Source organism: Odocoileus virginianus, chromosome 6 (genome assembly GCF_023699985.2).
Source record: "Odocoileus virginianus isolate 20LAN1187 ecotype Illinois chromosome 6, Ovbor_1.2, whole genome shotgun sequence".
Lineage (NCBI taxonomy): Eukaryota > Metazoa > Chordata > Mammalia > Artiodactyla > Cervidae > Odocoileus > Odocoileus virginianus.
The window spans coordinates 17,630,844-17,646,026 of record NC_069679.1 but is presented as its reverse complement, the minus strand read 5'-3'; positions in this window follow the sequence as shown (position 1 = coordinate 17,646,026).

Sequence of the window (15,183 nt, the reverse complement as noted above, 5' to 3'; positions counted from 1 at the left end):
TGGAACAAGAGGAAACAATCTATAAAGAATTTGGAATTTATAAGAAATGCCTTCTGAGGTAGACTGATAATAGTATGAAGACTTATCCATTATAATAGTTGTTTAGTTCTCAACTTTTGCCACTTGTAAACAAAATATTTGCCCGTTGTTGTGTTTTTCAGATTATTTGTTTTCATTGAGTGAATACACAGGATTGTTTTCCTACTTCCTTTTGTCTCTGTAACCAGAGTTGCTACCAATGACTGAAATTTCTTCCTTAAAATTGCAAGGTCTTCTATAACTATAAAATTATAGTTTTTTTGATTATGGTCAAGCAATACATAAAAATAACCTACCAAAAACGTGTATTGATCTTTTATCACCGAGACTCTACTCTGCCAAAAATCAGAATACATAAATATAAAAATACAACTTGCTATAGCTGCTAGATTTCATCTAATGTAGCAATGCCACAAACTAACAAAAAAGGACTAAATGACAAGCTATCAATAAATCTATTCAAATACACAGCTAGATAAGCTACATTGAGTTGTGTTTTATTATTGGGAATTAGTAGTGATGTGATGGTATCCAAATGACATTACATTAATTCTCTGTAAAATAACACACGTGATTAAAATATTACTCAGTTCAGTTCAGTCACTCGGTTGTGTCCGACTCTTCACGACCCTATGGACCACAGCACGCCAGGCCTCCCTGTCCATCACCAATTCCCAGAGTTTGTTCAAACTCATCTCCATTGAGTTGGTGATGCCATCCAGCCATCTCATCCTCTGTCGTCCTTTTCTCCAACTGCCTTCAATCATTTCCAGCATCAGGGTCTTTTCAAATGAGTCAGCTCTTTGCATCAGGTGGCCAAAGTATTGGAGTTTCAGCTTCAACATCAATCCTTCCAATGAACACTCAGGACTGATCTCCTTTAGGATGGACTGGTTGGATCTCCTTGCAGTCCAAGGGACTCTCAAGAGTCTTTCTTATTTTTCTTAATATCTTCTGCTTCTGTTAGGTCCATACCATTTCTGTCCTTTATTGAGCCTATCTTTGCATGAAATGTTCTCTTGGTATCTCTAACTTTCTTGAAGAGATTTCCAGCCTTTCCTATTCTGTTGTTTTCCTCTATTTCTTTGCACTGATCACTGAGGAAGGCTTTCTTATCTCTTCTTGCTATTCTTTAGAACTCTGTATTCAGATGCTTATATCTTTCCTTTTCTCCTTTGCTTTTCACTTCTCTTCTTTTCACAGCTATTTGTAAGGCCTCCTCAGACAGCCATTTTGCTTTTTTGCATTTCTTTTCTTGGGGATGGTCTTGATCCCTGTTTCCTGTACAGTGTCACGAACCTCCATTCATAGTTCATCAGGCACTGTGTCAGATCTAGTCCCTTAAGTCTATTTCTCACTTCCACTGTATAATTGTAAGGAATTTGATTTAGGTCATACCTGAATGGGCTAGTGGTTTTCCCTACTTTCTGCTATCTAAATCTGAATTTGGCAATAAGGAGTTCATGATCTGAGCCACAGTCATCTACTGGTCTTGTTTTTGCTGACTGTATAGAGCTTTCCCATCTTTTGCTGCAAAAAATATAACCAATCTGATTTAGGTGTTTACCACCTGGTGATGTCCATGTGTAGAGTCTTCTCTTGTGTTGTTGGAAGAGGGTGGTTACTATGACCAGTGTGTTCTCTTGGCAAAATTCTTATTAGCCTTTGCCCTGCTTCATTCTGTACTCCAAGGCCATATTAGCATGTTACTCCCAGTGTCTCTTGGCTTCCTACTTTTGCATTCCAGTCCCCCATAATGAAAAGGACATCTTTTTGGGGAGTGTTAGTTCTAAAAGGTCTTGTTAAGTGTATTATTAATTATCATATTTTAAAATCAAGTCACTCTTAAGAAAAAAAAATCAGGTTTTTCCTGAATTCTGTAAACTGATTTTTGGAGTCAGGAGCAAAGTTTCTAAAATTCAGAAAATTGGGGCATAAGAAATGTGAATAAGATTTAAAATTAGCAGACTTAAAGACATCTACATAAACTCTCACTATGAAAGCAACAAGAAAATTCAGTGTACTTTGATAGTATAGGTAGATACTGAAATTCAGAGTTACTGTTTTCTTAGGTACCACACGTGAGTGCTGAGTCAGAGTTTAAGACAGAGAACCAACCTTGGGCCCACAACAAGTGCCACATCATTCTGGTAATACAGACATTCTGTGATAGACTTTCCAAAGAGTCACTTTATTTTTCCTTTCAGTCAATATCACTTCAATGCCTTGAGTAAGCATGTATTTACCAACTCCTCTTAAATACAAGTGAGTTTTTAATTGAACATTTTTATAATTCAGTCAGCATCATTTAAAAATCTAAAATTTATTTTTTGTTGGATTTTTATAATTTTTCTGTGTTTTACTTGACTTACTCTGAATGGATCAATAGCAACTTTTAAAAGGGAACCTTTAAAAACTTTTAAAGCAACCTGTATCTGTCTAAATTGTATTTTTAATTTAAGTATCATCTCTAGAACTCATAAAAGCACTCCAGACTTTCTTCATGGCTGTCTTCATTTCTTTGTTTCACAGAGTATAGATAATTGGGTTCAAGATAGGGGTGATAATGGTATAAAACACAGCGAGAAACTTATCTACAGAGTGGTTGCTGAATGCCAAATATAGATGAAGATGCATGGGCCAAAGAAAAGAATCACCACTATGATGTGAGCAGTCAAAGTCGAACAGGCTTTGGACTGTCCATTAGCAGAGTGGCTCCTAATGATTATGAGAATTATACTGTAGGAAATAAGCAAAATGTTGAAACAGCTCAGAGAGATCATTCCACTGTTGACAACAATGACTATCTGTACAATATAGGTTTCTACGCAGGCAAGCTTAGTAACCAGAGGGAGATCACAGAAAATGCTGTCCACTACATTGGAACCAAAGAAAGGCAAGTTCACAAGAAAGCGTATCTGAATGATGCATGAATGAAGGAAATATACTGTAATATTAATATATTTAAATATATTAATTATAGTAGGCTTCTATATAAATATTCAGTATACTGTATTGGTGTTTTTCTTTCTTACTTACTTCACTCTGTATAATTTGGCCTAAGCTCTTTAACATTCAGATTTTGAGCTAATCTTGGAGACATTGTCTTTCCACAACTTTATTAAGAAATTCTATTTTGGTTTTCAATCAACCCCAGAATTTTGAAGGGTCTGTTATCTGGCAAATATAAACCTGCTCTGGATAAGTGAGTTAGTTGGGTTTTAAGTGAACCACACTGCAGTTCTCCCCGACAATCCCTAAGTGATCTTCTCATCTTTTCACAATTCTAGAAAGATTTTCAGGCAGAGACTGTTTTTCCTAGTGTAACTGTCACCACACTTGGCCTGCTGCGGTTGAAACTCCCATTCCTCGGGAGGTCTTATAGCATCCATGTGTCAAAGGCAGCTTTGGTGACCAGTGGGGATGAATATTCTGAGTTTCTGAGTAGCTCCATCACACTCTATTAATAAGAATAATATAATATAACATATTATAGATGCTATGAGTCATAAATGTTTATTGGAGACTGCTGTTTGAGCATTGTATTGGTGAGACTGGCTCCTTGGATCCCAAGCAAATCTTAAAAGTGGCTCAGCAGGGGAGTGTGACGAAATCACCTGTACCTTAGAGCTTAGGCATGAGGCACCACTTTGAGACCATTAGAGATTTGAACTAGCCAGACCACAACTTGTCATTCTTCACTTGTGTAAGATAAGTTTTAATTATTAAGGCAGAGTGGCAATAAAAAAGGCACTGGGCCAGTGGCCATGGCATTACTTTACTTGTCTTATGCTTGTAAACAGTCTTATCATATGTATTAAGTCCCATTAGTTCTTGGGTAAATCAAGAGTGAGGGAGGCTTCAATACTGAGATATTAGACTGTTGCCTAATAATAGGCAGTAATTCCTATTGTAACTAATTGAATGTGACAAAAACAATGTGTTCATATCTGATTCCTAAGCTGATGGGACAAGTCAATCTCTTTAGAAAAAAAGAGATGTTAACGAGTGGAAGATGAGGAGCAAGTCATTCTGTAGGCTGTGGAGATAGCAAGAACAAAGCAGTGGAACCAACTATGCAGGCTTTGGGGGTGGGTGCTAATAATAGAGATTGCATAGAGATTGCATAGAGAAGAAAAGAAGGAGGAGGAGGAGCAAGACAAAGCCTTAATGAATGCAAGTATTTCAGGTGGAACAGTGGAATAAGTGGTAGCTGAAAAGATTTCAGAAGCTTGTTGGAGAGGTGGGAGGGAAGAGCAGTGAAGTCTCAAGATTTTCTGTGCCATCTTGAAATTTAGTTGTCCATTTTTATCTTAAACATGTGTGTGTGTGTGTGTGTGTGTGTGTGTGTGTGTGTACTCAATCATGTCTGATTTATTTGAACCCCATGGAGTGCATCCTGCCAGGCTTCTTTGTCCATGGGGTTTTCCAGACAAGAATATTGGAGTGGGATGTCATTTCCCCACATTTCCTGCCTCACATGAATTGGTAACTGGATCCTTTTCCACTGAGCCATCTGGAAAGCCCATAAGATAGTCTTATGAGACATTATATCTCAAAACTCAATAATTAATAAATTTAAGATGTAGGAATATTGACTATTTTAATTGAAATAATGTGTGCAAAGCAGTTGGCATAGATTCAGGATATAGTTCACACAGAAATGTTAGTTATTACTATGCCTATTATGAACTTCCTCAAGTTTATTCAGATAAATTAAAGGACTGGGCTTCAAACTCAGAATTTCATGACACCAAAGTTGTGTTCTCTATCACAGAGTTAAGGATTAACTTTAGCATGCTTATGCATACCATTAGAAGTTTTAAAATACTATTATTTTTGATAATATGATGACTAGAATTAATTTGTAAATACCTATGTAGAAAAGAAAGTGTTGGATCATTGGAAAAGTCACACTGTTATTCACACTAGTACACACAGTCATTTTTGGCATTGTAATTGCTACTTGAGTAGAATTCTACTTCCCTCTAGCACAGTTCCTGCATGACCTCATTTATATGTGACCTTCCTTTGGCATGGGATTGATATCATGCCTTGCTTCTTTTCTCTTTATTCCCAAGTTATGTTCTACTCTGAAGTATAGTACCTTAGCCTTCTCTATGACAGTGCATCAGTAGCTGTATCAAACAAAAAGACTTGACATTGATCTGAATTCATTGGTTTACCAGAAAACCATTGGGCAAAAGGTGAAGACCCCTGCATGCCAAGAACAGTTTTGTATAATAGAAGCTTCAGAATTTTTTCATTGTTATATCAAAGGATGCATGCTTTGAGCATTTAATTTAGAAGTTCTCTTACCTTTGTAGTATATCTGAAATATTTTGAAATTCAGGGGATATGCTCACAAAGTTAGGATGTTGCCTCTTACTTTACCCATACTTATATGCCAGAACAACAAGGTCATCTACTTTAGCCTACTGTGACTGACTGCACAGAAATATTTTGTAAACCATCTGTAAGGATAAAACTTATTTTTCCTTTAAGGATGTGAGCTGTTGCTTTGATTTTCTCTGAATTTAGGTTGCTGATATCCATGTTTACTTTAGTTACTGGTCTGGGTGCTAAGGCTTCACTTAACTAGTTTTTCTTACCTTGAGATACTGGTGCTTTCTTGATTTCTGAGTCCACGTCCCTTGCTGTGACTCAGAATACACTACTTTGTGCTATCAGTAACAGCCATAGTGCTCTGAATCAATTCCAATCACCTGCCTTTGGAATGTGTTTTAATCATCTGTAGACTCTGGGACAGAAATACTAAAGATTTCTGAACAGAGAGGCTAATGATTTGTGCTTTCCTGGTTATAATGAGTCTACTTTCCTCATCAAATGTCCTTTCTGGATAGCTTTGTGAAGTGAGAGCACTGACTCTGCTCTCTGATTTTTGTCAGTTTAGATGAACCTGTGCTGCCTCTCAGAATATGTATTACATAATGTATTAGAAAAAAGGCAGGGGCTAACAACTTATTTCTGAAATTCACTGTCAGCTTTCAGGGTTCATCAATGTGTTTCCTCACTATGACTTCTCCACTCCCCCCACCCCCAACACACACACACATATGCAAAGCTACAAACATTATGACTCTTTTGTTGAATCCTTACCTCCCACTGTCTTCCTCACTACTTGAATAAATTTGTTGTTCAGTCACTTCATGTCTGACTCTTTGCGACCCCATGGACTGTAGCCCATCAGGCTCTGTCCATGGCGTTTCTCCAGGCAGGAATACTGGAGTGGGTTACCGTGCCCTCTTCCAGGGGATCTTCCCAACCCAGGAACAGAATCCAGGTCTCCTGCATTGCGGGCGGATTCTTTACCGTCTGAGCCACCAGAGGAATGGTAAGGTCCAAACTGGTTTTCTTACTTGAACCTAGCCAGCCGTTCCAGAGCTCCACTTATTTCCTTTGTTTACAAATCTGATGTACAATGAAGAGAAAGTCGGCATAGAACTTTTGTTTTCCCACTGTGGAGAGGAATTGCAATAAAATACAATAAAAGAGAGTCCAGGCTTCTCCGATGGCTCAGTGGTAAAGGATCCGCCTGCGGTGCAGGAGACTCAGGTCTGATCCCTGGATCAGTAAGACCCCTTCGAGGAGAAAATGGCCACCCGCTCCAGGATTCTTGCCTGGAGAACCCCATGGACAGAGGAGCCTGCCGGACTACAATCCAAATGGTCACAAAGAGGCGACACGTCTGAACGCTGGCAGAGAGAAGAGAGGCTGTTGTAGGCGGGCTCACTGGACTAAAGCTGAACCCAAGTGATACCCTCATTACTGGTGTTTATGCAGCTTCTGAAATGTATACAGGACAGGTCTGTACTCTTTGTGTAACACATATTTTCTATGCTGTTTATTCTTCCCAGACTCCCATTAAAAGCCCTAAGATCAGCAACTCTATCTCTTTCAGCTCCTTTCTTGAAACTATTTGGAGCCTAAGCAACAGCGCCAAAACAAAACCTCAAATACAGCTTCCTGCTTTGGTCATAAGAGTGCTTAGATTCCCTTAAATTAGCATGGGTTATTTAGAGTTGGCTGTTGGTTTTAATAGTTTTATTTTAGTAGCAGCCTAAATATTTCTACAAAAGCTTCTAAAAACGATGGTCTCAGGAAATTTAACTCCCTAGTTAGAAGAAATGCTTACATCTACATAAATGAACCGTCTCAACTTTCCAATTACTTCTGTTCACTCTCAGTGCAAATGATATATCAGTGGTTCTTTTTTCCAAGTTGAGTCAGAATTGATTCTTCTATTTGCCCCCATAGCTCTTCTCTTATAACTTATAACATAGCTATTTTATGTATATTTCTGTCTTCCCTCCAAACTTATGAATTATTTTATTTATTATTGTCACTTTAGCACCTAATGAACTGCCTGGCATACAACAGATACCCAAAATTCTTCCCTCAATGTTAATAAAAACAATCAGTTTTTAAGGTTCTGCTATTCACCAAACTCTGTATTAGAAACTTCAATTAAATTTTCTCACTTATATTTCTCAACTCTGAGTTTAATTCTTTCTGGCTCATTTTCCAGAATCTGTGACACATTTTCCCAAACTTTTCATGCCAGATTAGTAAAATTCAGTTAAGAATGGCGATTTTGTGTGAGCTGTAACAGGCAAATACATTGACTTTATGTTCAAAATGGATTTTTTGCTTACCAAATAAGAAGCAGTTACACACAATGGATTTAGACTGGAAAATATCTAGATGACCAGGGGCAGGAAGCTTCTTAATTCATGTCGCTTAAGAAGGAACAGGTCACTCAGGTATATAAGCTCTAACCTGGAGACTTCCTAATACTGTTTTCATTACTATTAGGTTTTGCCCTATAAGTGCTAGAAAGTTTTGGGGATCTTCAGTGGGTGATTCAAATGGGAACTCTGTTGTAAGGATAGTGCTTCAGAAAAATGCTTTATCATGGTTAGGCTTTTCAGTTCAATTCAGTTCAGTCACTCAGTCGTGCCCGACTCTTTGCGATCCCATGAACCGCAGCACGCCAGGCCTCCCTGTCCATCACCAACTCCTGGTGTACACCCAAACCCATGTCCATTGAGTCAGTGATGCCATCCAACCATCTCATCCTCTGTCGTCCCCTTCTCTTTCCGCCCTCAATGTTTCCCAGCATTAGGGTCTTTTCCAATGAGTCAGCTCTTTGCATCAGGTGGCCAAAGGATTGGAGTTTCAGCTTCAACATCAGTCCTTCCAATGAACGCCCAGGACTGAACTCCTTTAGGATGGACTGGTTGGATCTCCTTGCAGTCCAAGGGACTCTCAAGAGTCTTCTCCAACACCACAGTTCAAAAGCATCAATTCTTTGGTGCTCAGCTTTCTTTATAGAGCAACTCTCACATCCATACGTGACCACTGGAAAAACCGTAGCCTTGACCAGATGGACCTTTGTTGGCAAAGTAGTGTCTGCTTTTTAATCTGCTGTTGAGGCTGGTCATAACTTTCCTTCCAAGGAGTAAGCATCTTTTAATTTCATGGCTGCAGTCACCATCTGCAGTGATTTTGGAGCCCAGAAAAATCGTCTGTCACTGTTTCCCCATCTATTTGCCATGAAGTGATGGGACCAGATGCCATGATCTTAGTTTTCTGAATGTTGAGCTTTAAGCCAACTTTTTCACTCTCCTCTTTCACTTTCATCAAGAGGCTCTTTAGTTCTTCTTCACTTTCTGCCATAAGGGTGGTATCATCTGCATATCTGAGGTTATTGATATTTCTCCTGACAATCTTGATTCCAGCTTGTACTTCTTCCAGCCCAGCGTTTCTCATGATGTACTCTGCGTATAAGTTAAATAAGCAGGGTGACAATATACAGCCTTGACGTACTCCTTTTCCTATTTGGAACCAGTCTGTTGTTCCATGTCCAGTTCTAACTGTTGCTTCCTGACCTGCATACAGGTTTCTCAAGAGGCAAGTCAGGTGGTCTGGTATTCCCATCTCTTTCAGAATTTTCCATAATTTTTTGTGATCCACAGTCAAAGACTTTGGCATAGTCAATAAAGCAGAAATAGATTTTTTCCTGGAACTCTCTTGCTTTTTTGGTGATCCAGCAGATGTTGGCAATTTGATCTCTGGTTCCTCTGCCTTTTCTAAAACCAACTTGAACATCTGGAAGTTCAAGGTTCAAGTATTGCTGAAGCTTGGCTTAGAGAATTTTGAGCATTTCTTTACTAACATGTGAGATGAGTGCAATTGTATGGTAGTTTGAGCATTCTTTGGCATTGCCTTTGTTTGGGATTGGAATGAAAACTGACCTTTTCCAGTCCTTTGGCCACTGCTGAGTTTTCCAAATTTGCTGGCATATTTAGTCTTTTTGCACAGTGATAGTTTGGCATAACAGTGAAGTTAGATCCACTAGGGAAATTGGAAAGGTTTTTAGAGCCAGTGTCTTACTTTCTTCTCTTGTTTTCAGGTGACCGTGAGACCATTAATGATGTATTTTTTCATTTTGAAACAATCAGATTAAGCAACTTTGTTCTACTGATGCCAACAAAATGAATGATCATTTCCATTTTTGTTGTTAATATGTGCCATGCTTAGTCGCTAGGTTGTGTCCAACTCTTTGTGACTCCATGGACAGTAGCCCACCAAACTTCTCTGTCCATGAAGTTCTCCAGGCCAGAATACTGGAGTGTGTTGCCATGCCCTCCTTCAGGGGATCTTCCCATTCCAGGGATCGAAACCAGGTCTCCTACATTGCAGGCAGATTCTTTACCAACTGAGCCACCAGGGCAGTAATTTACATGACTCATTTCAAATAAAAGTATCCCACAGTGAGATGTGTCAAATGAGAGGAATCTAAGTCATATATCTGTACCTTGGCAGTGAAAGTTATTGGGAAATGTAGCCTTTCCAAAGAAATTATTTATTGGCAAGATACAGTTGTTCTAATGGGACTATCATCAAAATGTGAAGGTGTTCATTATCATGCACTGCCCTGTGTAGAGCAGATAGCTACTGGGAACCTATGTATAGAGTAGGGAGCCCAGCTTGGTGCTCTGTGGTAACCTAGATGGGTGGGAGATTCAAGAAGGAAGGGAGATATACATATATGTATATATATATGTACACACATATATATATGTATACATATATATATATATATCTCAGAAACTATATATATATACATATATATATATATATATCTCAGAAACTAATGCAACATTGTAAGGCAACTATACCCTAATAAAAAACATGTGAAGATTTTCAAAAGCATTTTTAAATTGAAGTGTAATTGACATGAATTATGATATTAGTTCCAGGTATATACCATAATAATTTGACATGTATAGTCATTAAACATTGATCACCACAAGTCCAGTAACCATCTGTCACCATACAACGTTATTGCAATATTAATAACTATATTTCTTTTGCTGTACATTGCATTCCTGTGACTTATTTATTTCATAACTTGAAGTGTGTACCTTTTAACCCCTTCACTTATCTCACCTAATACCATATACCTGCCCTCTATCAACCACCAATTTATTCTCTGTATTTATGAGTCTGTTTCTGTTTTATTTGTTCCTTTGTCTTGTGTTTAGATTCCATCAGTAAAATTGTATGGTTCCTGTCTTTCTCTGTCTGACTTATTTCACTTAGCATAATACTGTCTAGGTTTACCCATGTTGTTTTGAACAGCAAGATTTTATTCTTTTTATGGCTGAGTAATAATATTCCATTGTCTAATTTTTACCATATCTTCTTTATCCTTTCATCTGTTGGTGGACATTCATCTATAGATGTATCTATCAATGAACACTTCCATATTTTGGCTATAATAAAAATGCTGCAGTGACCATAGGGATGCATATAGCTTTTTGATTAGTGTTTTTGTTTTCTTTAGATAAATACCTGAAAGTGGAATTATGGGATTATATGATAATTCTAATTCAATTTTTTTTAAGGGACCTCCATATCACTTTCCACTTTCCTTGTGTCTCAGTGGTTAAAGAATCTGCCTGCAATGCGGGAGACCTGGGTTTGATCCCTGGGTTGGGAAGATCTCCTGGAGAAGGGAAAGGCTACCCACTCCAGTATTCTGGCCTTGAGAATTCCATGGACTGTATAGTGCATGGGCTTGCAAAGACTCAGACACGACCGAGCAACTGTCACTTTCACTTTCATATCACTTTCCGTTGTGGCTGCACCCATTTACATTCCCCAAAACAATGCAAGAAGTTTCCCTTTTATCTATATAATGCTTGTTATTTGTTGTTTTCAGATAAAAGGCATTCTGATAGGTTTGAGATGATATCTCATTGTGGTTTTGATTCTCATTTCCGTGATGATTAATGATGTTGAACATCTTTTCATGCATCAGTTGTTCATCTATATCACTTCCTTAAACAAATATTTATTCAGGTCTTCTGCCCATTTTTCTTAAATTGGATTTTTAAATACTGCATTGTGTGAGTTCTTCATATAATTTTGATGTTGCATGCTTAGTCACTCAATCTTTGTGACCCATGGACTGTAGCTCTAGCCTGCCAGATTCATCTGTCCATGGGATTCTCCAGGCAAGTATACTGAAATGGGTAGCCATTCCCTTCTCTGGGGGATCTTCCCAACCCAGGGATTGAACCCTAGTCCCCTGCATTGCAGGTGGATTCTTTAATGTCTAAGCTACTGTTTGGGGACAAAGGTGCTCAGAGGAAGGCTTCCCTAGGTGGGTTTAAACCACCAAGCTTGGTTAGCAGTCAAACACACTAACCAATTGAACCACATATCAAATGTATCATCTGCAGTTATCATCTCCCATTTAATAGGTTGCCTTTTATTTTTGTTGATTGTTTCTTCACTGTGCAAAAACTTTTTGATTTGCTGAAGCCCCATGTGGTTATTTTTGCTTTTCTAAAGCTTTGCTGAGCAAACAGATCCAAAAACATATTGTTAATTGTACTGCCTATGTTTTCTTCTAAGAGTTTTAGGGTTTCAGGTATTACATTTAAGTCTGTATTCCATTTTGAGTTTACTTTTGTATATGGCATAAGAAAGTGGTCCAGTTTCATTATTTTGCATGTAGTTGTCTAGTTTTCTTAATATTGTATGTTGAAGAGATTTTCCTTCCCACTGCATATTCTTGACTACTTTGTCATAAATTGACCATTTTATTTCTGAAAACTCTCTTCTCTTCTATTAATTCATGTGTCTGTTTTTGTGCTAGTACCATGTAGTTTTGATTACTATAGCATTGTAGTATACCTTGTAACCAGGGAGTGTAATACCTCCAGCTTTGTTCTTAAGTAATCTTAAGATTACTTTGTCTCTTTGGAATCTTTTGTAGTTTCATACAAGTTTTAAGATTATTTCTTCTAGTTTTGTAAAAAGTTCTTTTGACAACTTAATAGGCATTGCATTGAACATGTAGATTGCTTTTGGTAGCATGGTCATTTTGACAGTACTAATTCTTCCAGTCCATGAGCATACTAAATCTATCCATTTGTGTCATCTTCAATTTTTCATCAATGTCCTAGTTTTCAGAGTAGTGTCTTTTACCTCTGAGGGTAGATTTATTATTTTATTCTTTTGATGCAGTTGTAAATTATACTGTTTTCTTAATTATGTTTTTACTGAGTACAAATGTAACAAATTTCTGTATATTAATTTATCCTGAAATTTTACAAAATTAACTTATTAGTTCTTGAATCATTTTTTATAGCATCTTTAGGATTTTCTATATACAGTATCATGTTATCTGCAAATAATGACAATCTTACATCTTCTTTTCTAAATTTTATATCTTTTAACCTTTTTCTTGCCTGATTTCTGTGGCTAGGACTTCCAATATAATGTTGAATAAAAGTCACAATAGTGAGCATTCTTGTCTTCTTACTGATCTTAGAAGAAGACCTTTTTGCTTTTCAGTGTTGTGTATCATATTAGCTGTGGGTTTGTTATGAATGGCCTTTCTTGTATTAAGGTGTATCCCCTATATACCCACTTCATAGAAAAACATCATAATGTATGCTGAATTTTGTCAAGTGCATTTTTTGCTTCTATTGAGATAATAATGATCTTTAACCTTGTCTTGTTAATGTGATGTAACACATTGGTTGATTTGCACAGTTTCTATCTTCCTTGCATTTCTGGCATAAAATTGATACGATCATGGCATATGATCCTTTTAGTGCATTGCTGAATTCGGTTTGGTATATGCAGGGAATTGCTTCCAGAAGACCCAGGGATACCAAAAGCTATGAATGCTCTAAATTCTTCTATACATTGGTGTAGTAGAATGAATACAGGTATTTGTATGTATCTTTGAGCTTCACATCCACCTATCCACTGTTGTTTGAATTTACCAATGTGAAACAGATACAGAGGCCTGCAGATATAGAGGGCTGACTATATTTTATTGAGGATTCTTACATCTATGTTAATCAGGGTTTTGGCTAGTAATTGTGTGTGGGGACTATTGTTTTCTAGTCTTGGTACTAAGGTTATGCTGGTACAATGAATTTGAAAAGTTTCTTCCTCTTTAATTTTTTGGAATAATTTGAGGATAGATGATAACTCTCTAAGTGTTTGGTAGAATTCACCTATGAAGCTGTCTGGGTCCAGGACTTTTGTTTTTGGGGAGTTTTTAATTATTGATTCAATTTCATTACTAGTAATTTGCCCATTCAGATTTTCCCTTTCTGATTTAATCTTGGAAGATGGTGTATATCTAAAAGTTTATCTACTTCTAGATTGTCCAGTGTTTGGTGTATAACTGTTTATCAGATAACATGAATCTTACAATCATTTGCATTTATGTGATGTTGGTGTTTACTTCTCCTCTCTCATTTCTGATTTTATTTATTTCCACCCTCTCCTATTTTTTTGGTGAGACTTGATAAAATTTCAACAATTTTATTTGTCTTATCAAAGAGCAAACCATTATTTTCATTAATCTTTTCTATTAAAATTTTTTTCTTTTTTTACTCTCTGGCAGCACCACACAGCATGTGGGATCTTAGTTCCCCATTCAGGGATCTAACCTGCTCCCTCTGTCTTAGATGTGCAATCTTAACCAGTGAACCTCCAGGGAAGTCCATAATCTTTTCTACTATTTTTTGTTCAACAGTTTCTACCCATTTATTTCCATTCTGATATTTATTATTTTCTTCTTCTGTTAACATTAGACTTCTGCTTGTTCTTCTTTTTCTAGTCCCATTAATGCAAGATTAAGTTGGTTATTTGAGTGTTTGTTTCCTGAGGTAGACTCATATCACTATAAATTTTCCTCTTAGAACTGTTTTTGCTGTGACTCATGGGTTATGTTACATTGTGTTTTTATTTTCATATGTCTCAAAATACTTTTTGATTTGATTTTGTCAAAGAGTTGTTTAGTAGCATATATTTAGTTAAAGACATGTGCTCCTTGGAAGAAAAGCAATGGCAAACCTAGACAGTATACTAAAAAGCAGAGACATCACTTTGCCAACAAATGTTCATATAGTCAAAGCTATGCTTTTTCCAGTAGTCATGTATGAATGTGATTGTTCAATCATAAAGAAGGCTGAGTACCAAAGAATTAATGCTTTTGAATTGTGGTGCTTGGAGAAGACTCTTGAGAGTCCTTTGGATAGCAAGGAGATCAAACCATTCAATCCTAAAGGAAATCAACCCTGAATATCCATTGGAAGGATTGATGCTGGGGCTGAAGTTCTGATACTTGGCCACCTGATGTGAAGATCCAACTTATTGGAAAAGACTCTAATGCTGGGAAAGATTGAGGGCAGAAGGAGAAAGGGACAACAGAATATGAGATGGTTGGGTGGCATCACTGACTCAATGGACATGAGTTTGAGCAAACTCTAGGAGATAGTGAAGGACAAGGAAGCCTAGCATGCTGCAGTCCATGGGATTGCAAAGAGTTGGACATGACTTGGCGACTGAACAATAGCAATAAGCATATGTTTAGCTACCATGTTTGTATTTCTTCCAGGTTTTTTTATAATTGATTTCAAGTTTCATATTATGGTGTTCAGAAAATATGCTTGATATGATTTCAATCTTCTTAAATTTACTGAGGTATGCTTTTTTGCCTAAAATGTGACTTATTCTGAAGAATGTTGCAAGTGCACTTGAAAAGACTATATTCTGTTGTATTGGGGTGGAATTTTCAGTATA